Below are 23,834 nucleotides of genomic sequence, written 5' to 3'. Positions count from 1 at the left end.
GGCACTTTACAAAATAGCTATGTTTAAAAAGGTCTCCCTTAGCCAAAGGTGAAACAGAATGTTCTGGAATGAGCTTATGGTCATACTAAATCTATAGGTTAAAGGAGCAGAATTTTGCTATTTGGCCCATCAATTCTGTTTGTCAGTTAATCATGGCTGTCATGATTTTCAATCACATTCTGCTGCCTTCTCCCCATTACTTTTGATCCCCTTTCCAAACAAGAGCCTATCTAGCTCTGACTTAAAGTCACTCAATGACATTGTCACAGAACGCTGTGGAGGCAATGAGTTCCACAGATTCAGCACCCTCTGACTATGGGGAAATAGGAGATCTCCACAGGAAACCCTCCCTCATCGAATCAGAGCACAGCAGAGATGTCACTGAGAGGCATTCTGGGAGATGGCACTGCTGTCACCACAACTGGTCTGAACGTCGCACAGAGGGGCTGGTGTCAGGGAGTGGTTAACCCTCAAAAAAAAACTGTTCCTCTCCCAATGCCCATCAAAAATCTGCCTGCCTAAAGAAGAACAGGGGGCAATGAGCTGGGCTCTGCTGATGCCTCAGCTAAAAATGTAATTGTACAGACCTGTAAATAGGAATGATTACTCTGTTTTCCTGTAAATGTAAATGGAATGTTTACATATGTATGGCATGTCCAACTGTACAGACCATTAAAGTATTTTATGAATAAAGTATATTTTTGAAATAAAAAAAACACTTCGAGGAGGATAGGAAAGATTTCCATCACGGGAGCAGCCGTGCTGAGGGGCAGTGCCGTGTGAGGAAAAGTGCCAAGGCTTTGTGTTAGGAGACTTTGATGAGATGGAGTGATGGTAAGGCTCAGGTAAGGTTTTCTTTCCCTCTTTTTTTCTAAAGAGCAGCAGAGATGGAGGCTAGAAGCAGTTGCATGCTTCTCTTGCAGGATGTGGGAGGTCAAGGTCATTATCAATGTCCCTGCTAACTTTACCTGCGAGAATTGCACCCAGCTTCAGTTCCTCACAGACCGCTTTAGGGAGCTGGAGCTGGATGAACCCCGGATCATTCGGTAGGTTGAGGGGGTGATAGAGAGGAGTTACAGGAAGATAGTCACACCTAGGTTACAAGATGAAGCTAATTGGATGACCGTCGGGAGAGGGAAAGGCAGTCAGTGCAGGAATCCCCTGTGGCCGTTCCCCTCAACAACAAATATAACATTCCGGATACTGCTGGGGAAGAGGGGAGGGACCTACAAGGGGAAAGCCACAGCGACCAGGTCTCTGGCACTGAGAAGGCTCAGAAGGGAAGGGGAGAGAAGAGGAGAGCATAGTAATAGGGGATTCATTGGTTAGGGGAACAGTCAGGAGATTCTGCGGATGAGAACAAGACTCCCAGATGGTATGTTGCCTCCCGGGTGCCAGGGTCAGGGATGTCTCAGATCGAGTCTATGGCATTCTTAAAGGGGAGAGTGAGCAGTCAGAAGCCGCGGTACATGTCAGTACGAATGACATAGGTAGGAAAAGGGATGAGGTCATGAAAAGTGAATTTAGGGAGTTAGAAAAGAAGCTAAAAAGAAGGACCCCAAGGGTAATAATCTCCAGATTACTGCCTGTGCCACATGCTAGTGAGGGCAAGAATAGGAAGATATGGTAGACAAATACGAGGCTGAAGAGTTCATGCAGGGAGCAAGGTTTCAGATTTGAGGATCATTAGGTTCTCTTCTGGGGAAGATCTGACCCATACAAAAGGGATGGGTTACACCTGAACTCGAGGGGGAAGCAATGTTCATGCGGATAGGTTCGCTAGAACTTTTGGGGAAGCTTTAAACTAAGTTAGCAAGGGACTGGGAACCAGACCATCAGGTCAGAAGATGCAGCAGTTGGTGTAAAGGTAGGTGCCTCAAGCAGAGAGACTGTGAGGAAGAGTAGACTAAAATGGCAAAAGGGTGGGAGTCCAGGCAGAAGGAAGCAATGGAGACCAAAGCAAATGTTAGAAAAGAAAAAAGTAGAATTGAACAACAGAATCATATGCAAAAGACAGGGAGATTGCTAGATTCTAAAGGGACAATGAGTACAACGCACATTATCTGAATGCCTGTAATATTTGAAACAAAGTCATCGAACTTGTTGTGCAAATCAGTACAAAGGAGTCTGATATAGATGCCATTACAGAAACGTGGTTGCAGGGTAGTGATGACTGGGAATTAAAAATCCAAGGGTATCAGGTAATTAGGAAGAATAGGCAGGAAGGTAAGGGAGGTGGGGTCACGCTCTTAATTAAGGATGAAATTAGGCCAATAAGGAGAGACAATATAGAATCTAGGGGGCAAAATGTTGAATCCATTTGGGTGGAGATCAGGAATAGTAAGGGGAAGAAGCCACTGGTGGGAGTAGTCTATAGGCCAGCCAATAATAATGCTACAGTGGCACAGCCTATCAATCAAGAAATACCTGATGAATATAAGAATGGAACGGCAGTAGACATGGGGGGGTTTTAACATGCCGATTGGCCGAATCAAGTCGGTAGAGGCAGTCTTGAAGAATTCATTCATGATTGCATTTTTGAACAGTATGTTACCAAACCTATAAGGGAGCATGCAATCTTAGATCTGATCCTGTGAAACGAGACAGGTAAAATTAATGATCTCGCAGTTAAGGATCCTCTGAAAAAGAGTGATCACGGTATGATCGAATTTCGGATAAATGGGTAAATAGTCTCATCTAAACCCAAGATGTTATGCTTCAACAACGGAGACTAGAATTGAATGAAGAAGGAGTTGGCTAAATTACACTGGGAACACAAGTTTTATGGTGGAATGGTTGAGGAATAGTGGAGGACTTTCTAGTGGAAAGTGGAGGATTTTTCACAGTGCTCAAGGAAAGTATATTCTGGTCAAAAACAAGGATAGCAAGGGTAGGAGGAGCCAGCCTTGGATAACCAAGGAAATAAAGGAAGGCATCCAGTTAAAATCTCAGGCTTACAAAGTATCCAAGGGTAGTGAGAAACAGGAGGATTGGGAAAACTTTAAAAAGCAACAAAGAACCAGAAAGCAAGTGATAAAGGAAAGATTGAGTATGAATGCAAGCTAACACAGAATATAAAAAAGGTAGGAAATGTTTTGATAAATATATAAAATGGAAAAGGGTGGCTAAAGTGGTCCCTTGCAGGATGAGAAAGGGGAATGAATATTGAGTAATGTTGGAACGGCCAAGGCTTGAATAACTATTTTGTGTCAGTTTTCACAATGGAAGATGTGTCTAACATGCCAAAGAATGATGTTAAGGATACAATGGGAAGTGAGGACCTCAATTCAATTGTTATCACTAAAGGGGTAGTGTTGAGCAAACTTGAGGATCTAAAGGTAGATAAGTCCCCTGGTCCTGATGGAATGCATCCCAGGTGCTGAAAGAAATGGCAGAAGTTATAGTAGATGCATTAGTGGTAATTTACCAAAATTCACTGGACTCAGGAGACAGGTCCTGGCAGACTAGAAGACAGCGAATGTCACACCACTGTTTAAAAAAGGGTGTAGACTAAAGGCAGGTAACTATAGGCCAGTTAGCTTAACAATTGTAGGCAGGAAAATGCTGGAGGCCATCATTAAAGAAGAAATAGTGAGATATCTGGATGGAAAGGGTTCAATCAGGCAAACACAGCATGGATTCAGGAAGGGAAGGCCGTGTTTGACAAAGTTACAGGAGTTCTTTGAGGATGTAACAAGGGAGGTAAATGGAGGGGAACAGGTGCATGGAGTTGCAGGGAATGTACTAGCATGGATAGAGGACTGGTTAACCAATAGAAAGTAGAGAGTTCGGATAACTGGGTGTTTCTCTGGTTGGAAATCAGTGCTGAACGGGGTGCCACAGGGGTTAGTGTTGGACCCAGAACTGTTCATGATATACAGCATATACGTGATATGGAAGAGGAGACTGAGTGTAACGTATCCAAGTTTGCTGATGACACTAAATTGAGTGGAAAGGCAAACTGTGCAGAGGATGTGGAGGGACTGCAAAGAGATTTAGATAGGTTAAGTGAGTGGGAAAGGGTCTGGCAGGTGGACTACAATGTTGGTAAATGTGAGGTTATCCAATTTGGAAGTAAAACTAGTAGGTCAGCGTATTATTTAAATGGGCTGAAAATGTGTTGCTGGAAAAGCGCAGCAGGTCAGGCAGCATCCAAGGAGCAGGAGAATCGACGTTCCAGGCATGAGCCCTTCTTCAGGAATGAGGAAAGTGTGTCCAGCAGGCTAAGATAAAAGATAGGAAGGAGGGACTTGGGGGAGGGGCGTTGGAAATGCGATAGGTGGAAGGAGGTCAAGGTGAGGGTGATAGGCCGGAGTGGGGGTGGGGGCGGAGAGGTCAGGAAGAAGCTTCCTGGGACACCCGGACCAACCAACCCAACCACCCCGTAGCTCAACACTTCAACTCTCCCTCCCACTCCACCAAGGACATGCAGGTCCTTGGACTCCTCCATCGCCAGACCATAGCAACACGACGGTTGGAGGAAGAGCGCCTCATCTTCCGCCTAGGGACCCTCCAACCACAAGGAATGAACTCAGATTTCTCCAGTTTCCTCATTTCCCCTCCCCCCACCTTGTCTCAGTCAAATCCCTCGAACTCAGCACCGCCTTCCTAACCTGCAATCTTCTTCCTGACCTCTCCGCCCCCACCCCCACTCCGGCCTATCACCCCCACCTTGACCTCCTTCCACCTATCGCATTTCCAACACCCCTTCCCCAAGTCCCTCCTCCCTACCTTTTATCTTAGCCTGCTGGACACTCTTTCCTCATTCCTGAAGAAGGGCTCATGCCCGAAATGTCGATTCTCCTGCTCCTTGCATGCTGCCTGACCTGCTGCGCTTTTCCAGCAACACATTTTCAGGATTGAATTTGAGAGCAGGGAGGTTCAACTTGAAATGGTTCAGAAAAGATTTACAAGGATGTTGCCAGAGTTGGAGGATCTGAGCTATAGGAGAGGCTGAATAGGCTGCGGCTGTTTTCCCTGGAATGTCGGAGGCTGAGGGCTGACCTTTTAGAGGTTTATAAAATCATGAGGGGCACGAATAGAATAAACAGACAAGGTCTTTTCCCTGGGGTGGGGGAGTCCAGAAGTAGAGGGTATAGGTTCAGGGTTAGAGGGGAAAGATATAAAAGGGACCATGTATGGAATGAGCTGCCAGAGGAAGTGGTGGTGGCGAGTTCAACTACAACATTTAATAGGCATCTGGATGGGTATATGAATAGGAAGGGTTTAGAGGGATATGGGCCAAGTGCTGGCAAATGGGACTAGATTAGGTTACGATATCTGGGCGGGATGGACAAGTTGAATCGAAGGGTCTGTTTCTGTGCTGTACATCTCTATGACTCTAATTGTACAAGGTGTTGATGAGGCGGCACGTGGAGTATTGTGTGCAGTTTTGGTCTCCTTACTTGAAGAAGGATATGCTGGCTTTGGAGGTGGTGCAGGGTTGATTCATCAGGTTGATTGCAGAGGTGAGGGGCTTACCCAATGAGAAGAAATTGATCTTCCTGGGACTGTACTTGCTAGAATTTAGAAGAATGAGACAAAATCATATCGAAACATATAAAATTATAGAAGGGATAGAAGGTGGGGGGGACCAGGACTAGGGGACGTGGCCTCAAGATAAAGGGGAGTAGATTTAGGACAGAGATAGGGAAGAACTGCTTTTCCCAGAGAGTAGTGAATCTATGGAAATCCCTGCCCAAGGAAGCAGTAGAGGCAGCTTCATTCAATATATTCAAGGCACAGTTGGATGGGTTTTAGCATGGTAGGGGAATTAAGGGTTATGGGGATAATGCAGGTAGGAGGAGCTGAGGTGATGAATAGATCAGTCATGATCTTAATGAATGGTGGAGTAGGCTTCACAGGCCAAATGGCCTATTCCTGCTTCTGTTACTGTGAAAATCTATTACTATGAAATGTTGAAAGCTATTGAGAATCATCTTAGCACAGAACAAAGGAACAGCTGCCTTTTGGACACAGTGCTATCGAGAAAGAGAGGGAGAGAGACAGAGAAAGCAGTTCCTGTTAGTATGAGCAGGGAATACTGTTTCTGGGTTACCAGCCGCATAGCAGTTCGCTCACTGGTCAGTAGAATGAACAGAGAGGCCTTCTGGAGATTTAAGGAATAAACAATTGCCGGTGGGTCTGGAATACTCAAGCTGAGTGGAACAATGTTCTCTTTTTAATTAAATGCATTCACAGGTTGAGGGTGTTGTTGGCTAAGCCCATCCCCAGAGGGCAGTGATGAGTCAACCACATTTGCTGTGGGTCTGGAGTCACATGTAAGCCAGACCAGGTAACAAAGACAGTTTTCTTCCCTGAAAGACATTAGTGAACCAGATAGGGTTTTATGACAATTGGCAATGGATTCATGGTCATCAATAGACTCTTCATTCTAGACATTTATTGCATTGAAAATCCACCATCTGCCACGGCAGGCTTCAAACCCAGGTCCCCAGAACATTGCCTGGGTCTCTGGATTAACAGTCCGGTGATAATACCACAAGGCCATCACTTCGGAAAGTCATTGGAAGAGTTGCCATGATACACAAAAGAACAGGGATCCTGCTAGAGAAATGGGAACAACCAGTCACCCGTTTGTAAAAAGCAGGACAAACGCAAGTGATCGTCAGTCCACTCTCAATCAGTGGCAAAGTGATTTAATTTCCTTCAGCACCTTGTAAAGTACACTGATACAATACCTGTTTTTGTGACCTACTCCCTACACACCAGCCTAGGCCCCAAACACTACTTCTGAGTAGCAAATTGCTAGCACTTTTTTTTTAATTTAACATATAGTGTTTTTAGATTAGATTACATTACAGCGTGGAAACAGGCCCTTCGGCCCAACAAGTCCACACTGACTCGCCGAAGCGCAACCCACCCATACCCCTACATTTACCCCTTACCTAACACTACGGGCAATTTAACATGGCCAATTCACCTGACCTGCACATCTTTGGACTGTGGGAGGAAACCGGAGCACCCGGAGGAAACCCACGCAGACACGGGGAGAACGTGCAAACTCCACACAGTCAGTCGCCTGAGGCGGGAATTGAACCCGGGTCTCAGGCGCTGCGAGGCAGCAGTGCTAACCACTGTGCCACCGTGCCGCCCACGAGGTGTTGTCACAAGGTAGTCTCTTTGACATCTCTGGGACAAAACGCAGACCGGATAATTGATTTGTGGAACACCTCCGCTCAGTCGCAGGCATAATCCTGATCCTTATTTGTCATTTCACACATGAACTTGTTCCCACTCCGACCTCTCTGTCCTTGGGCTACCGTGGTGTTCCAATGGAGTTCAAAATGAGCTTAAGGAACAGCTCCTTTATATTTCAACTCATCACTCTACAGCTTGCTGGGCTCAACATTGAATTTTGGATCATACTCTTGGCAATCATTTTTCATGGGGTTTTTTTCTGCTTACTTGTTTTTTTTTCTCATTTCTTTATTTATTTGTTCACCTTTGCAACCATCCACCTCTGGCCTGAACAAGCTTTTGTTCCTTCACTCGGCACCGCTTCGGTTTTGATACCACAAAGCCTTTTATCTCCTAACCTCCACTTTACCACAGACCTTCCTTTTTGTTCTTCATTCTTCCTTTCCCTCTCTTCACTTGCTCAAAGTCTATAACATTGTGAATTACAATTCTGGATGAAGGGTGAGCATTGACCCAAAATGTTAGCATTGTATTTCTCTTTATAGAAAGTGCCTAACCTTCTGATTACTTCCAGCATTTTCTGTTTCTAATACAGATTTCCAATCTCTGCATTATTTTACTTTGGTGTTATGGAGGGTGTTGTTGACAATGTATCTTTTAATTGTATATATTTATTGAAAAGGATTTTGCTTTTTTTTAAACCACAAACCAAAAAAAAGAAAAACAAACTTATAAAAGTACAAAGGTACAGAAAAATAGGAATAATATTGCACTATTAAGTTGTATTACAATATCTCCAGATTGTAGTAGACTCTTATTTACTTAACTTAATCCAAACTAACGCAAACTTAAATTAAATAAAATAACATTAGATTACATTAGAATCCACCAAAATTAAATGACACTACATTGTACTATATTACACTACTCCACTCATCGCACTTCCATCAAGGGTCCCACCCACAGCGCGGGGTAGGGGGCAACATTGATTATATCCGTATTTACTAGGCCTCCCCTCCCCCTCAGTGCCCCCAGACCATATGCGGCCCTCATGGCTATACAAAGGCCCTTATCAATACCGTTGACAAATCCATTTCTATATAATTTAAAAAGGGTCGCCATGTCTTATAAAATGTCTCTGTTCTGTGGTGCACCATACTTGTCAGGTAATCCTGAGGGATGTGCTCCAGTACAAGTCTGCGCCACCCTACAAGACCTGGCGACTTGTCGGATATCCAATTCATTAGGATGGTTTTCCTCGCACAGTCCGTCGGAATGTTGAATCTCCTCCCGTGATCGCCCAAAGAGGGAAGATTCAGTAGTCCTAAGAGGAGGGATACAGGATCCCCCCCTAACTTACATTCCCAAACTCCCCTCCAGTTCACTATAGCCCCTCCCCAGTATCCGTGGATCTTGTGACAGGACCAGAGGCAATGTATAAAGGTGCCAACACTGTTTTTACATTTGGGACATTTCAGGGAAGATCCTTTCTTAAACTTTGTTAGTCTCTCTGGCGCCATATGAGCCCTATGGAGGAACTTCAATTGCATCACTTGTGCCTTATTGTATATTGAAATCTTCTTTACATTCCCCCATTTATCCCCCACATTTCTGATGAGATTTCTTCCCCTAACTCCTAATTCCAAATCTCATGGAGTCTCTCCATAGCCCCCCCAGGCAGTCCCTCTTTGCAGATGATATAAGGTACTAGCTGAGAGAGCGTCCCCACATCGGAGCACTCTACGTTCTGTATCTGACTTGTAGGGCTGGGTCAAGAGTGTGATTTTCTTCTGTATATGGTCTCTATCTTGGAAATATCAGAAGATGTCCCTCTTGGGATTCTGTACTTCTGACCTAATTGGCTAAAAGTCATCATGACCTCTCCCTCAAACAGATCTCCCAGACAGGAGGTTCCTTTACCCTCCCATGGTCTAAAGCCAGAGCCCATTGACCCCAGTCTAAATCCTGGGGCTCCCACTAATGGGGTAAACGGTGAAGTCTTGAGTGAATTGCCCTCATTTGCCGCCCCATCCTCTGTGCTTTTACTGTATTTATAATAATCGGGCTTTCACAGTGCTCAATTACTGATTGCATCTCACCCATGAACAGAAAGGTTATGAGGGGGCACTTCACCTTTGAGGCCTCCACATCCAGCCATATCGATTTCGGGTCATTGTGCACCCATTCGCCCACATATGACTGCAGAGCACCTATTTGATATTTCTTCAGATCGGGGAGGTCCAACCCCCCAACCCCCACCACCCCCCCTGCCAAATATCCTGCGGAAGCTGCAGCACAGTAAATTTAATTAAGGGGCACCTATGGCACCAAAGAAATGATCCAAGCCATTCTGCAAACCTCGGCAGCATCTGTTTGGGTAATAATAATGGGAGCATCCTCATAGGATATAGCAACCAATGGAGAACATTCACCTTGATCAAGGCTATACAGCCAAGCCATGATATAGATAGTCCGTCCCATCGCTGCAAATCCTGCTTTATCCTCTCAAACAGCTGTACAAAGTTAGCTCCGTACGGCTGCTGGAAGTGAGGTGTAATGAAAATTCCTAGATAGAGAAAACCTTTCTGTGACCAGTTAAAGGGAAATTCCATTCTGTCCTCCAACTTCGGTACCTCCACCAACACCCCCCTCCCCCCCCCCCCCCCCCCCCCCGTAGGCATCACTTCCGATTTTGTGAAATTTATCCTATATCCCGAAAAGCTACCGAATAATTTAATTTATCGTATTACCCAGGGTATGGACTTTTCTGGGTTGGCTAGAAACAGAAGGATATCATCCACATAGAGAGTAATTTTGTGTTCCCCAGGTCCAACTTATTTCAGGGTCTTTTTGAATGGCCTCTGCCAGTAGCTCAAGTACCAAGGTGAACAGTAGCGGCGACAAGGGACATCCCTGTTGGCTACCCCTCTCCACATCAAAATTACTCAACTTAACCCCATTTGTAATAACCGCTGCCTTAGGGTCTTTATGTGACACTGCCACCCACCTAGCAAAGGCCCCTCCAGACCAAAACACTCGAAAACAGCAAAGAGATACGACCATTCCACCCGTTCAAAAGCCTTCTCTGCATCTAGAGAGACCACTAAACCCGGAATCGCACTCTGTTGGCATATTTGCACCATACTCAGTACCCGTCTGATATTATTAGAGGAGCTGCAGCCCTTGATAAAACTCATCTGGTCCTCGTTTATAATAACAGGCAGCACCTTCTCCAGTCTCAAAGCCAACACCTTTTGATAAGATTTTAAAATCCACATTCAGCAACGAGATGTGCAATCTTCGGGGTCTTTCCCTTTTTTTAGAATGAGGGAGATACTGGCCTGCCTGAGAGAGGGTGGAAGACAGTCCTGGCTGTATGAATGAGTATACATCCCCAGCAGCGGTTCAGCCAACATGTGTACAAACCCCTTGTAAAATTCACTTGGGAATCCATCTGGGCCAGGTGCCTTACCACTCTGGATCTGCCTTACTGCCTCCTGTGCCTCCTGAACTGCTAGAGGTGCGTTTAAAAGGGCGGCCTGATCTGCATTTATAACAAGGAGGTCTAAGTTTTCAAAAAAGGACTCCATTCCGGCATTTCCATCCTCACATCGCTCCGAACGGTATAACTCTGTATAGAACTCCCAAAATCTGGCATTGATTTTCCTCAGTTCACAGGTAACATTGGCAGCTCTCTACCTGACACCGCAATGGACTGTGGGGCACTTTTCTTCCTAACTAAGTAAACCAGGTATCTACCTGGTTTGTCCCCAAATTCAAACAACCTTTGCTTTGCCACTTGTGTGAGTCAAGAGCAGCCCAGAGAGCCGTGACCCGTTGCAATTTAACCATGATGGTCTGGTGTAATATTCCAATTCAACTGGCTTTAGCCAGGCCTCGAGCATCCACTGCTGCTCCCCCCACTCCATCTCCCTCTTGCTGCCGAATATGAAATAATCACACCCCCTAAGAATGCTTTGGTGGTCTCCCAGAGCACTGACGGCTTGCTGGCCGTACCCCATCTGACATCCCGAAAAGCCCTGAACTCCCTTGTGACGTACTGTACAAAGTTATCATCCTTCAACAGGAACAGATCCATGCGCCATTGGCCGCTGCCTGCTCCACTACCTTTGGTCTTAACATCTAACTATACTGCCGCATGGTCTGAGATATCTATACTCCCAATTCTACAGGCTAACACCCAGTCCAAGCAAACTGATGGAACAAAGAACACATCGATTCTTGTGTGGCACTTGTGTGGGTTGGAGTGGAAGGTAAAGTCCCTCCCATTCGGGTGGAGGCATCTCCAAACTCCACTAGCCCCAGCTCCTCACACAAGTCCACTAATTGCCTCGACTGCCAAGGTGTACCCAACAGCCCTCTTGGCATCCTGTCTACCCCTAGGGTCCATGAGACAATTAATGTCCCCTCCTATAATCGTACGGCGCACCCCAAGCGCCATTTCCTTAGAGACTGCGTCAACTAATAATTTGAGAGGGTCCCCCAGGGAACAATAGACATTCAGAATGTCATTCTCCATGCATCAGCACCTTAAGAATGATGAACCGTCTATACTCATCCTTGATTTGCTCTGTCATCTGAAACAGAAGGTTCTTCCGTATCAATAAGGCCACCCCTATACTTTTGGAATTAAAGGAGGAAAAGAATACCCTATTGTATCCCTGCTGCAGTAGCTTCAGATGCTCGCTATCTGTCAAAAGTGTTTCTTGCAACATCGTGATGTCAACTCTTTCTTTCTTGAGACTTGAGAGCACCTTTTTCCTTTGAATGGGGGAGTGGATCCCCTTTATTTTCCAGGTGCATCACGTGAACAGATTGCTTGCCATGACTGCACACTACAGTCCAGAGACCCCCCGAGAGGAAGAAGCTCAATCAACATGCCACAAGTGGAGAGAAAAGGAATTTTATCAAATCTGAAAACTATTCCTACAAACATTATCAAAACTATTAAAACTAAAGAACTCATCTCTACTACTAAACTAAACAGCTGAACACAAAAAACACAAGTTTCCAGAGATCCCCTCCCTTGCCCATAGGGGGAATTCATTCCCAACCTCACAACCATCCAAGCACCTTCCAGTTAAGGCCATGCCCCAGACCCAAGCAAGAAAGACAAACACATTATTTACACTCCTGCAAGTTAACAATGGGCACCCAACCCCCACCCTCTTCACCTCAGCACCACACATCTTTACATCCAAGGAGTAACCACCCCTCACCCTGCAAAACAGAACAATACAATAACTAATAACCTCCAAACACAAATAATATAAAACACACCAGATCGTATATCAATGTAATATCAAGTCTATAAAGGCCAAGACCCCAAAAGAGAAAAAAAAGAGAAAGAAAATACAAAAAGAAAGTTATATAATGCCATTGCCCATCCACCCCTTCTTCTCTGTTCTCCTCTGCCAGAGTCTATCATTTCAACAAGTCCAAAAATTCGTCTCCTTTTTCCACCGAGTTGGAGTTGTAGACAGCTCCCCCATAGCTGAAATGTAGCACTGCTGGATACCTCAGGGAATATTAATTGCTTAAATCTCTTAGTTTCTTCTTTACCTCATCAAAGGCCTTCCTTTTCTTAATTACAGCCATGGAGAAGCCACGAAAAAACATTATTTTTTAGCCTCTATAAGCCAAAGCCTATGGATCCTTTCCCAGTCTTCTGGCTGTTTCAATTATTAAATGTTTTTCCTTGAAATGCTAGGACCGGGCGGGGGTGCTGAGCTGGCCCCGACCTGCACAATGCGATCCTGTAGGCCCACTCCACACTCACCCAGCCTGACTGGATTTCCAGGCCCAGCAGCTCCAGAACCCATCCCTCGAGGAATTCGGCAAGGTTTTCTCCTTCTTCCCGCTCAGGTAAGCCCAAAATTCGCAAGTTTTCTTTCTCCAACCTCAATTTTCAAGGTCATCTACCTGTTACTGCAGGGCCTGAACCTGGCATTCCAGGGCTCAGATCCACCCCTTGGAGCTCTCTGTCACAGTCTCTGAGGCCACGGTCCTTTGTTCCACAGCCCCAACACGCTGATCTAAGGTCCGGATCACTTGCTCATGCTTTGCCAGCATGGCAGTGATTGGTTCCAGCACTCCCTTGATCTTTTCACGGAGTTGTGTAAACTCCACGAACACATGCTGCTGTTCCATTGGACCCAAAGGCACCGCCACAGGAGTTGAGGTAACGGCTGTGGGTGTGCCTGACATAGTAGGGGAGTGCCCTGCTTGCTGACCTCCCCTGGAGCTTTTTCCCTTCGATGTCTTCATATTAACTCCAGACCTTCTAAATTCAAATTTAAAGGGCGTCTAAGTATTCTGCCAGTTTTTAGCTACCAATGTTCCCCCAGGGGTGACCAGCAGGGTTGGGGGCGGGGCAGCAGTGGCAGTGGTGGAGCCCACCTTGCCCTGGGTATGACACAGCCTAACACAGCAGACTGCTCAGACTGCCACCATCTTGAATCTCCCATTGACAATGTTAAGTACTCGGAGAAAGTGAACACTGCAGATGCTGGAGATTAGAGTCAAGAGTGTGGTGTTGGAAAAGCACAGCAGGTCAGGCAGCATCCGAAGAGCAGGAGAGTCGACGTTTCAGGCAAAAGCCTGATGAAGGGCTTATGCCCGAAACATCAACTCTCCTGCTTCTCGGATCCTGCCTGACCTGCTGTGCTTTTCCTTACCACACTCCCGAATGTTAAGTACTCACTCACTGATAACCTGCTTAAGTTAGATTTTGCCAGGGCCTCTTGGAACATTACAGCCTTGTCCCAAACTTGGCTAAAGAGCTGAATTGCAGAAGGTGAAAGGAACTTCCTTCGATCTAAAGACAGTTCACTCTGACAGATGGCTCTGAGGAAGCCAGACCAGTGTTAGATACTATAAATAAAGGGTGACTTGGTGATGGGATACAGGCCTCTGTGGAGTTACTTGAGTGATGTCAAGAAAAATACAGTGCTCCTGAAGAAATTTGCTCACAACAATCGCCTTTGAGTTGGGGTAAACATTTTGGCATCATGCGTTATTTTGGAAGCTTGACTCATTCAATCCTGCCCTATAAGACTGTGCCTAGTATGTGGAAAGAATGCATTAATTTTTCCTGGTAAATGACATTGGGGCAGATGGAAAACAATGAGTACTTCCCCTGACAGCTTGTGGACCCCCAGCATTTTGGATTATTGGGAGCCTGACATTTTCTGAGGCACCAGATACTAAAAGAGTAGATGGATTTAGTAAAGGAATACTCAGACCCCAAGCCTCTACTAATTCTGAGACTATCAGTTCTACTGGGAGTTCAAGAAACAGGGGAATCCATGTCCGGATTTTTGATGAGGTAAATACGATTGGCAGAGGCACATGATTCCGGTTTAATCCTCATTGAAATGCTGAGAAAGCATTTGGTATGTACGATTAATGATGTGACCATGCAAAGCTGCCTACTGCTGAAGCCCGATTGGACTTCAAATAGGCACTACAGTTTATCACTGGAAAATGCAGCAAGTTAGAGCATATCAGTTACAGGGTATTCTGATGGAAATGAACACCCTCACCAGGCCTGACTGAGCTTGAGGAACACCACATGAGGGAAGGCAATAGCATAGCCTCACTCAGGACATATCCTGAACAGAGGCACTGTAGGTCAGCCCACAGCAAAACCCCAAAACAAAGCCATGTTTCAGCCAAACGGTTAACATTTTCTTCAGGATCTGGGCCAGCAGGCCATTGTAGTTACTGCCAGTATGCCGGCTTGATACAGCTTAAAAGAGTCCCACTAGGCCTCATTTGAGTAAGGGAACTCATAGGCTGCTATCTAGGAGAGTGTACACCCTGAAAAGCCCACCGACATCTGGCTTGGAACTGTTAAATTGCTTAACAACATCCAAATCAGAACCAATCAAAATAAAGGGCTGGTTAAATGGTCACCTGGTTCCAATGGAGATTGATACCAACATGAGTTATTGCAGAACTAGCCTTTAACAATATTTGCAGGTCACATGATGTCCAGGCTGCAGTTTAACTGGAGGTCAGAGTCTAAGCTACCAAAGAATGTCTACAATGTGGAAGCAGACCTTTTAGCCCACACCAACCCTCCGAGGAGCACCCACCCAGTCCCACACCCCTGCCCTATCCTGTTAACCCCACACTTCCCATGGCTAATCCACCTAACTTGCACATTCCTAGACACTATGGTCAATTTGGACTGTGGGAGGAAACCGGAGCACCCGGAGGGGACCCACACAGACACAGTGAGAATGTGCAAACTCCATATAGACAGTGAACTGAAGGTGGAGTCGAACCCTAGTCCCTGGCACTTTGAGGCAGCAGTACTAACCACTGAGCCACCATACCGCCCAATTAGACAGGAAATCAGGGCTCATCCGGATTTGAACTCAGGTCCTCTCACATCTCTACAACATTTTACTCCGTAAGCGAGAATCATACTCCCAGACCAACAAGCCACTGCCACTACCTTGACCAAAATTCCTAGCATGCTCGATCTTAGCTCTTAACCATTTCGGCAGCTGGCCACAAATTGTATCAGGGAAGTAGAGTTAAGCAAATTAATGCTGACCTTGTCAGTGACTCCTTCATCCGCAGGATGAGTTTCTAAAGGTTACATCAGAAGAAAGAAAATTTGGACTTCAGTGGAACTGTGGTGATCCAGTTAATGTTTTATCTCAGGACAAGCACCACCGTCTAATGATCCAATTGGCAGTGAGTTACAGTTCATTGCTCTTGTGCAAGAAAACAGAGATTACATCAGCAGGATATCTGAAGAGCTGGAGTCAGAGCATCAAGCAGCACAAAAAGTACAACATTGCCTTTCATCAAGTGCCAAGTGGATGTAGGCCTGTTCTAAGTGTCAACGTTTTGTAATTTACCAACTTGTGACAGTGAATCACCAGATTATTAAAACAAGATGTATAGGCTGAATACAAGGACCTCCACCAAATTAGAAAGCACCCAGTAATTCAATTAACCAGAAAATGTCACACCACCAAGGAACAGTGCATCACTGTTGAATAGCTCATCAACAAGCATGTTACTAAGTTATAAGTTCTTCAGCAGGCATTGTCCAATTGACTGTTTCTCTTCAATAGTGGTGATAATAAATTGGAATACAGAAGTGCAATATGAAACACCATGTACAGCTCTCAAATCTAATGGTTTCACTCTCCTAACTCCTGGGTTTAAAACAGAAATTGACTGGGCACTGATGCTTGCTCTGTGATGTCACGAGCTGCAGAGAAACAGACCAATCGGAAAAGGTGAATGGCTGAGGAGCTGGTGCAGGGTTTCACATTCTTGGATCATTGGGAGCTCTTCAGGGGCAGGGGTGACTTGTACAAGAGGGAGGGGTTGCACCCAAACTGGAGGGGAACCAACATCCTCCCGGGTAGATTTGTTAGTGCTACTCAGGACGGTTTAAACTAGAATGGCAGAGGGCTAGGAACCAGAGTGGAGGGATTGAGGGGAAGGTAGATGATAGGATCAGTAAGTCAGAAAGAAAAGACAGGTAAACGAACACGATGGTAGTGATGGGCTGGAGTGTGTTTATTTCAACGCAAGGAGTATTATGGATAAGGCAGATGAACTTAGAGCTTGGATCAGTACATGGGCCTATGATGTTGTGGCCATCACAGAGGCTTGATTGAGAGAGGGACATGGCTGGCTGCTCACTGTTCCAGGGTTTCGTTGTTTTGGACAAAATAGAGAGGAAGGTAAAAGAGATGGAGGAGTTGCATTATTAATCAGGGAGAATGTTACATCAGCACTCAGAGAGGACACACTAAAGGGGTCATCCACTGAGGCAATATGGGTAGAGCTCAAAAATAAGATGGGAGCAGTCACTCGGATAGGATTATACTGTAGGTCCCCCAACAGCCAACAAAACATTGAGGAACAAATATGTGTGTAGGTTATGTAAAGATATAATAAAAACAGAGTTGTCTTAGTGTGTGACTTTAACGCCCCCAATATTGACTGGGCCTCCCTTAGAGCAAAAGACTTCGATGGGGCATAATTTATTAAGTGCATCAAAGAGGGTTTTTTGAAACAATATGTGGATAGTCCAACTCGAGGAAAGGCCATACTGGACCTCATACTAGCCAATGAGCCTGGCCAGGTGACTGATCTTTCAGTGAGGGAGCACTTTGGAAACAGTGATTACAACTCCTTACGTTTTAAGATCGCAATGAATAGGGATAAGTCAGGACCTTGTGGCAAGGTCCAAAATTAGGGGAGGGAAAATTACATCAGTATCAAGCTGGAGCTAGGGAGTGTTACCTGGGAGGAGCTGTTATCAGAAAAGTTCACATTCGACATGTGGGAATTGTTTAAAGACTTCCGATGAGAGGTCAGGACTGGCATATTCCAGTAAGAAGGAAGGAGAAGGATGGCAGGTAGGGGACTCTTGGATAACAAGGGAGGTTGTGAATTTAATCAAAAGGAAAAAAGCAGCATTTATAAGGTTTCAGAAGCTAAAATCAGGCAGGGCCCGTGAGGAATATAAAGAATGCAGGAAAGAACACAAGCAGGAGAGCAGCAAGAGGCCATGAAAGGCCCATGGTGAGTAGGGTTAAAGGCATTCTATACATACATTAAAAAGAAGATAACTAGGGACAAGGTAGGACCACTCAAGGAAAAAGAAGGGAACTTGTGCTTGGAGGCAGAGAATGTGGCGAGATCCTAAATGAGTACTTTGCATCAGCATTCACCCAGGAGGATATGGAAGATAGTGAGACTAATGTGGAGCATGCTAATATGCTCGGACATTTTGAGATCAAGAAAGAACTGTTGTTGGGTCTCTTGATGAGCATTAAAGTGGATATGTCCCCAAGGCCTGATGATATCTACCCCAGGTTCTTGAGAGAGACAAGAAAGGAGATAGCTGAGGCCTTTGTATCCTCACTGAAGGAAATAGGGATAACCAGGAAACTATCGATCGATGAGGCTCATGTCAGTGGTTGGGAAGCGACTGGAGAGAATTCTTAGGGATAGGATTTATGCACATTTGGAAAAGGTCATACCTTAATAACTTGACTGAATTTTTTGAGGAGGTGACAAAGGTGACCAATGTGGTTAGAGCATGGATGTTGTCTACATGGATTTTAGTAAGGCTTTCAACAAGGTCCTTCATGGTAGGCTCATCCAAAAGAGTAAGATGCATGGGATCCATGGTGACTTGACTGTGTGGATTCAGAATTGGCTTGCCCATAGAAGACAGATGTGGAAGGGTGTTCTTTAGGCTGGAGATCCTTGACTATTGGTGTATATGTATATTGGATGAAAATGTAGATGGATGGGGTTAGTAGGTTTGCAGACGATACAAAGATCGGTGGAGTTGTGGATAATGTAAAAGGTTGTCAAAGGATACAGTGGGATATTGATCAATTGCAGATATGGGTGGAGAAATGGCAGATGGAGTTTAATCTGTGTCAGTGTGAGTTGCTGCACTTTGGCAGATCAATTGTGAAGGAAAAATGTACTGTTCATGAATAGTATTGATATAGAGGGATCTTGGGGTTCAAGTCCATAGCTCCCTGAAAGTGGCCACGCAAATAGGTAGGGTGGTAAAGAAGGCATATGGCATGTTTGCCTCTACAAGTTGGAGAACTGAGTGCAAGAGTCAGGATGTCATGTTGCAGCTTTACAAGGCTTTGGTCAGGCCACACTTAGAGCATTGCGTTCAATTCTGGTGGCCACATTACAGGAAGGATGTGGAGGCTTTGGAGAGGATGCAGAAGAGGTTTACCAGGATGTTGCCTGGATTACAGGGTATGAGCTATAAGGAGAGGCTAAAAAACTTGGGTTGTTTTGGATGGAGTGACAGAGACTGAGGGGAGACTTGATAGAAGTTTACAAAATTATGAGATGCATAGATAGGATCGACAGTCAGAATACTTTTTCCAGAGTCTAATACTAGGCAGCAAGCATTTAAGGTGAGGGGGGAAAGTTCAAAGGAGATGTGACAGATCAGGTTACGACACAGAGAGTGATAGGAGTCTGGAACGTGCTGCCAGAGATGGTGATTGAGGCAGATACGATAGGGAGTTTTAGATAAGCACATGAATACACACAGAATGGAGAGATATGGACCAAGGGCAGGCAGAGGGATTACTCTAATTTGGTGTCATGTTCAGCACAACATCGAGGGCCGAAGGGCCTGTTCCAGTGTTGTACTGTTCTACGTTCTATGTTCTACATAAGTTAACTGAAGAAGAATCAACCAAGTGTTTTGAGGAGGAAATGAGAGGTGGAGTGGGATCCAAGTACTCAGGGGAGAAGATGAGGTTGGGTATTGGTTGAGAAATCTGACTGTGCAATACTTGAGTTCTGTGGAAATTCGGCATGTCCATAAGGACTCTCACCAACTTTTACAGATGCACCATAGAAAGCATTCTATCCAGATGCATCATGGCCTGGTACAGCAACTGTTCTGCCCAGGACCGTAAGAAACTACACAGAGTTGTGAACACAGGTCAGTTCATCACACAAGCCAACCTTCCAGCCATCGATTCCATCTACACTTCTCGATGCCTCGGAAAGGTAGCCAACATCATTAAAGACCCCTCCCACTCAGTTAGAATCTCTTCCAAGCTCTTCAGTCAGGCAGAAGATACAGAAGCCTAAACACAGGTGCCAACAGGTTCAAGGACAGCTTTTTCCCTGCTGTTTAGACTTCTGAACTCAACTTTCTGTAATTTCTTACTGCTCTGGGCAGAGCAGTTGCCATAACCAAGTCATGATACACCCCCTTTCTATATTATATCTGTAAAGGTTGCTGAGTAGTCCTTATGGACATGTTGAATTTCCTTAGCTTCCTGCGGAAGAAGAGGCGTTGTTTTCAACTGGGGCATCTTATCCCATCCGGGCATCCCCCTCTGACACCCTCACAGCTCATAGTGGCCGAACCCTGTACAGCCCACCTCTACCTGCTTCCCAAGCTCCATAAACAGCCTCATTCTTCCTGCCTGTCCCTGCTTCATGGAATTTATTTCTTCCTACTTTGACTCGATCTTTTTTTCTCTCCTTGTCCAATCCCTTCTCATTTACATCTGTGCTTCGTCAGATGCTCTATGTTGGTTTCAAAGTTTCCAGTTTGCTGACACAGGCCACCTCCTCTTCACCATGGATCATGCAATCCCTTTACACATTCATTCCTCCCCCTGCCCCCCCCCCGCCCCAATTAGGATGGTCTTAGGACGCTCCACTTCATCAAACAAGGAGTCATACCTAACACATAGGAAAATGGTTGTTGGAGATCACTCTTCTCAGCTCTAGGAAATATCTTCAGGAGTTCCTCAGGGTAGTGTCCCAGGGCCAACCATCTTCAACTGCTTCATTGATTATCGTCCCGCCATCATAAGGTCAGAGATTGGGATGCTCGTCGATAATTGCACAATGTTCAGCACCTTTCGCAGCTCAGAAACTGTCCATGTTCAAATACAACAACATCTGGACACTATTCAGGCTTGAACTGATAAGTGGCAAACAACATCTGTGCCACACAAGTGCCAGACAATGACCATCTGACCATTGCCCCTTAACATTCAGTGCTGTTACCATCACTGAATCCCCTATCAGCATTCTAGAGGATACCATTGATCAGAAATTCAAATGGGCTTGCCATTTATATGCAGTGTCTACAAGAGCAGGTCAGAGGTCAGGAATACTGTGACGAGTAATTCACCTCCTGACTCCCGGAAGCCTGTCCACCATCTACAAGGCACAAGTCAGGAGTGTGGTGGAATACTCCCCACTTGCCGGATGAGTGTGGCCCCAACAACACTCAAGAAGCTCCACACCATCCAGGACAAAGCAGCTTACTCGATTGGCATCACATCTACAAGTACCCACTTCCTCCACCACTGATGCTTAAGTAGCAGCAGTGTGTACTTTCTACAAGATGCCCTGCAGAAATTTGCCAAAGTCAGCACATTCCAAACCCATGATCATCTCCACACAGAGGTACAAGGGCAGCCTATACATGAGAACATTACCACCTGCAAGTTCACCATCCAAGCCATTCACCATCCTGACTTGGAAGTATTTTGTTCAATGTCACGGGGTCAAAATCCTGGAATTCCTCCCTAATGACATTGTGGGTCAACTCACAGCAGGTGGACTGCAGCGGTTCAAGATGGCAGCTCACCACCACCTTTTCAAGGATAGCTAGGGACAGGCAATAAATCCTGGCCAACCAGTGATGTGCATGTCCAATGAGTGATTAAATAATAAAAACATCCATCACAACTCTCCTCTGTCTGGCTGAGCTCATCCTCACTTTGAAAACTTCTCCTTTAATTCCTCCCACTTCTTTCAGGTCAGACAGATGGCCATGGGTACCTGCATTATGCCTGTCTCTTTGTGAGGTACGTGGAATATTCCTTGTTCTGCTCCTACCTGGACCCCCACCTACAACTCTTTTTTTTTAATAGATTGATCACACCAATGTCCTGCTTTCCTCTCTCATCTGGAACTGGAAAAACTTAACAATTTCACTTCCAATTTCCACCCCACTGTCACCCTCACCTAGTCCATCTCCAACTCCTCCCTCCCCTTCCTAGCCATCTCTGTTTCCATTTCTGGTTACCAATATCTACTACAAAGCCACTGACTCCCACTGTTATCTTAACTATACATCTTCCCACCTGCTTCCTGTAAAGACTCTATTCCAATCTCCCAGTTTCTTCGTCTCCATCACACCTGATGATGCCAACTTCCACATAGCAGCCTCAGAAATATCCACCTTTTTCCTCAACCAAAGACTCCCACCCATCTCCTACACTTTGGCCCTCAACCCATCGCTTCCCTCCCACAACAGTAATAGGGTGTCCCTCATTGTCACCTACCATCCAAAGGATCATTAGCCACCTCCAACAGGATACCACCAACAGACACATTGTCCACTCCCATCCCTCATGAGCTTTCCACAGGGACCGTTCCCTCCAGTTCACCCTGGTCTACTCTTCCTTCACTCCCACCAACACCCCACAGCCCCATGGCACCTTCCTATGCAACTGCAGAAGACATAACACCTGCCTGTTTACTTCCTTCCTCCTCACCATCCCAGTCCCAGGCACACCTTCCAGGTGAAGCGGTGTTTTATTTTCACTTCACTCAATCTAGTTTACTGCATTGACTGGTCACAATGCTGTCTCCTCTACATTGGAAAGACAAACCTCAGGGTGGGTGACCACTTTGCGGAGCATGTTCGCTCTGTCCATGAACAAAAAGGCCCTGAGCTTCAGTTGCCTGCCATGTTCCCCTGACCATGTTTCCATCTCAGGCCTGCTACATCGCTTTAGTGAGGCTCAACACTAGCCAGAGGAACAGCATTTCATTTTCTGCCTAGATACCCTACACCCTTCAGGAATCAATATTGAGGTTAATGATTTCAGAACACAAATTCTCCTGCATGTTTGGTACTTGCCCCCAAACCCCTAGGTCTTGTGGCATATGGGTTCCTCTGAGCATCGCCTGCCCATTTTCAACCATTTGCACTTCCTATCAATTGTCTCTCAGCTTTTCGTCAACAATCTCTATGTTTGCCTATCCCTTTTAACTCTCTCTATGGGCACTATCTCCATGTAACCTATTCTCCCTCACCCATCATTAGCATAAATACCACTCTTCCCAGCTATTTTCAGTTCCAAAGAAGGCTCACTGATCTCGAAACATTAACTTTGCTCCTGTCTCTCTCTCTACAGATACTGCCAGACCTGCTGAGTTTCTCCAGCACTTCCTGCTTGCAGAGGTCATTTCTTATTACCGTCTTTGCAAAGTGAATGTGTTGCCAAACATTAAGCTCCCTTTGAAAATAAACACTAATTGTTCTCCCTTGCACACACTGGCAGGCAGGATGACTGGGCTTGTGCTGGTTAATGATCAAGACATGAGCAGGAGGGTAAGCAAATGTCACCAATAGATACTGCCCATTTATTCACCTGACTAACCTCGGATTGAGTGGTAATTTACAATTAATAAGTCCTTCCAAACAGGGTCCAACAGAAATGTGACTGCAGGCAATTGGCAGATCCAAAGGCGTACTCATCTTTCATAAGTAACTATCAAATGGGGGGTGGTTGACAATGGACGAATCCTCAAGGCTGATATATGATGAAAATGCAACCACTTGTACAGCTAACTTGCTTCAAGTAACAAGGGCAGATGGATTAAAGATTAAATTGATGCACCAGTCAATTTTATGCATCTCCGAGATCAGGCAACGGAACAGAGTAGTAAGGGAACAGACAAGGTTTAACTAGCTCACCATGCAATCAATTACCTTAACGTGTAGCATTTTTATATCCTTACCTTAATATCTTAAAAATTGAGAATTGTTAGATGCCAGTGATTTTAATAATGTACTTCTCTGGCATTCACTTCTCTTTGTTTACTCCCAGCAAACATTCCTCATTTACTTCTCATTCCCATGGTCTCAGGATTCAATGTTAACATATTTTAGGCTGAATATAATTTTTGTGTTCACATAATGAAATACGAACAATATTAAAGAAAGAGAGACATGTATATCTCTGGGGATTTTCGGGATTGATCCTATGCCATACTTCAACACAGCACCATCTGTGACAAACGAGCATTGATCATCTATTAATCCAGAGATGCATATAACGTTCTGCGGAGCTGCATTC

At 45.3% G+C, this 23,834-nt stretch overlaps 1 pseudogene across 1 annotated transcript in view; it reads right to left on the bottom strand.

Annotated features, from left to right (window-relative positions):
* The window catches only part of LOC122562787 (solute carrier family 2, facilitated glucose transporter member 11-like), an 86,706-nt pseudogene that overhangs the window by 43,313 nt on the left and 19,559 nt on the right, over positions 1-23,834 (bottom strand). The window lies entirely within an intron of this gene.

Source organism: Chiloscyllium plagiosum, unplaced genomic scaffold (genome assembly GCF_037043375.1).
Source record: "Chiloscyllium plagiosum isolate Xiang-an unplaced genomic scaffold, Cpla_swu_hap1 HiC_scaffold_24, whole genome shotgun sequence".
NCBI lineage: Eukaryota > Metazoa > Chordata > Chondrichthyes > Orectolobiformes > Hemiscylliidae > Chiloscyllium > Chiloscyllium plagiosum.
The sequence above is the reverse complement of the archived record's forward strand: the minus strand, read 5'-3'. Positions and strand labels throughout refer to the sequence as shown.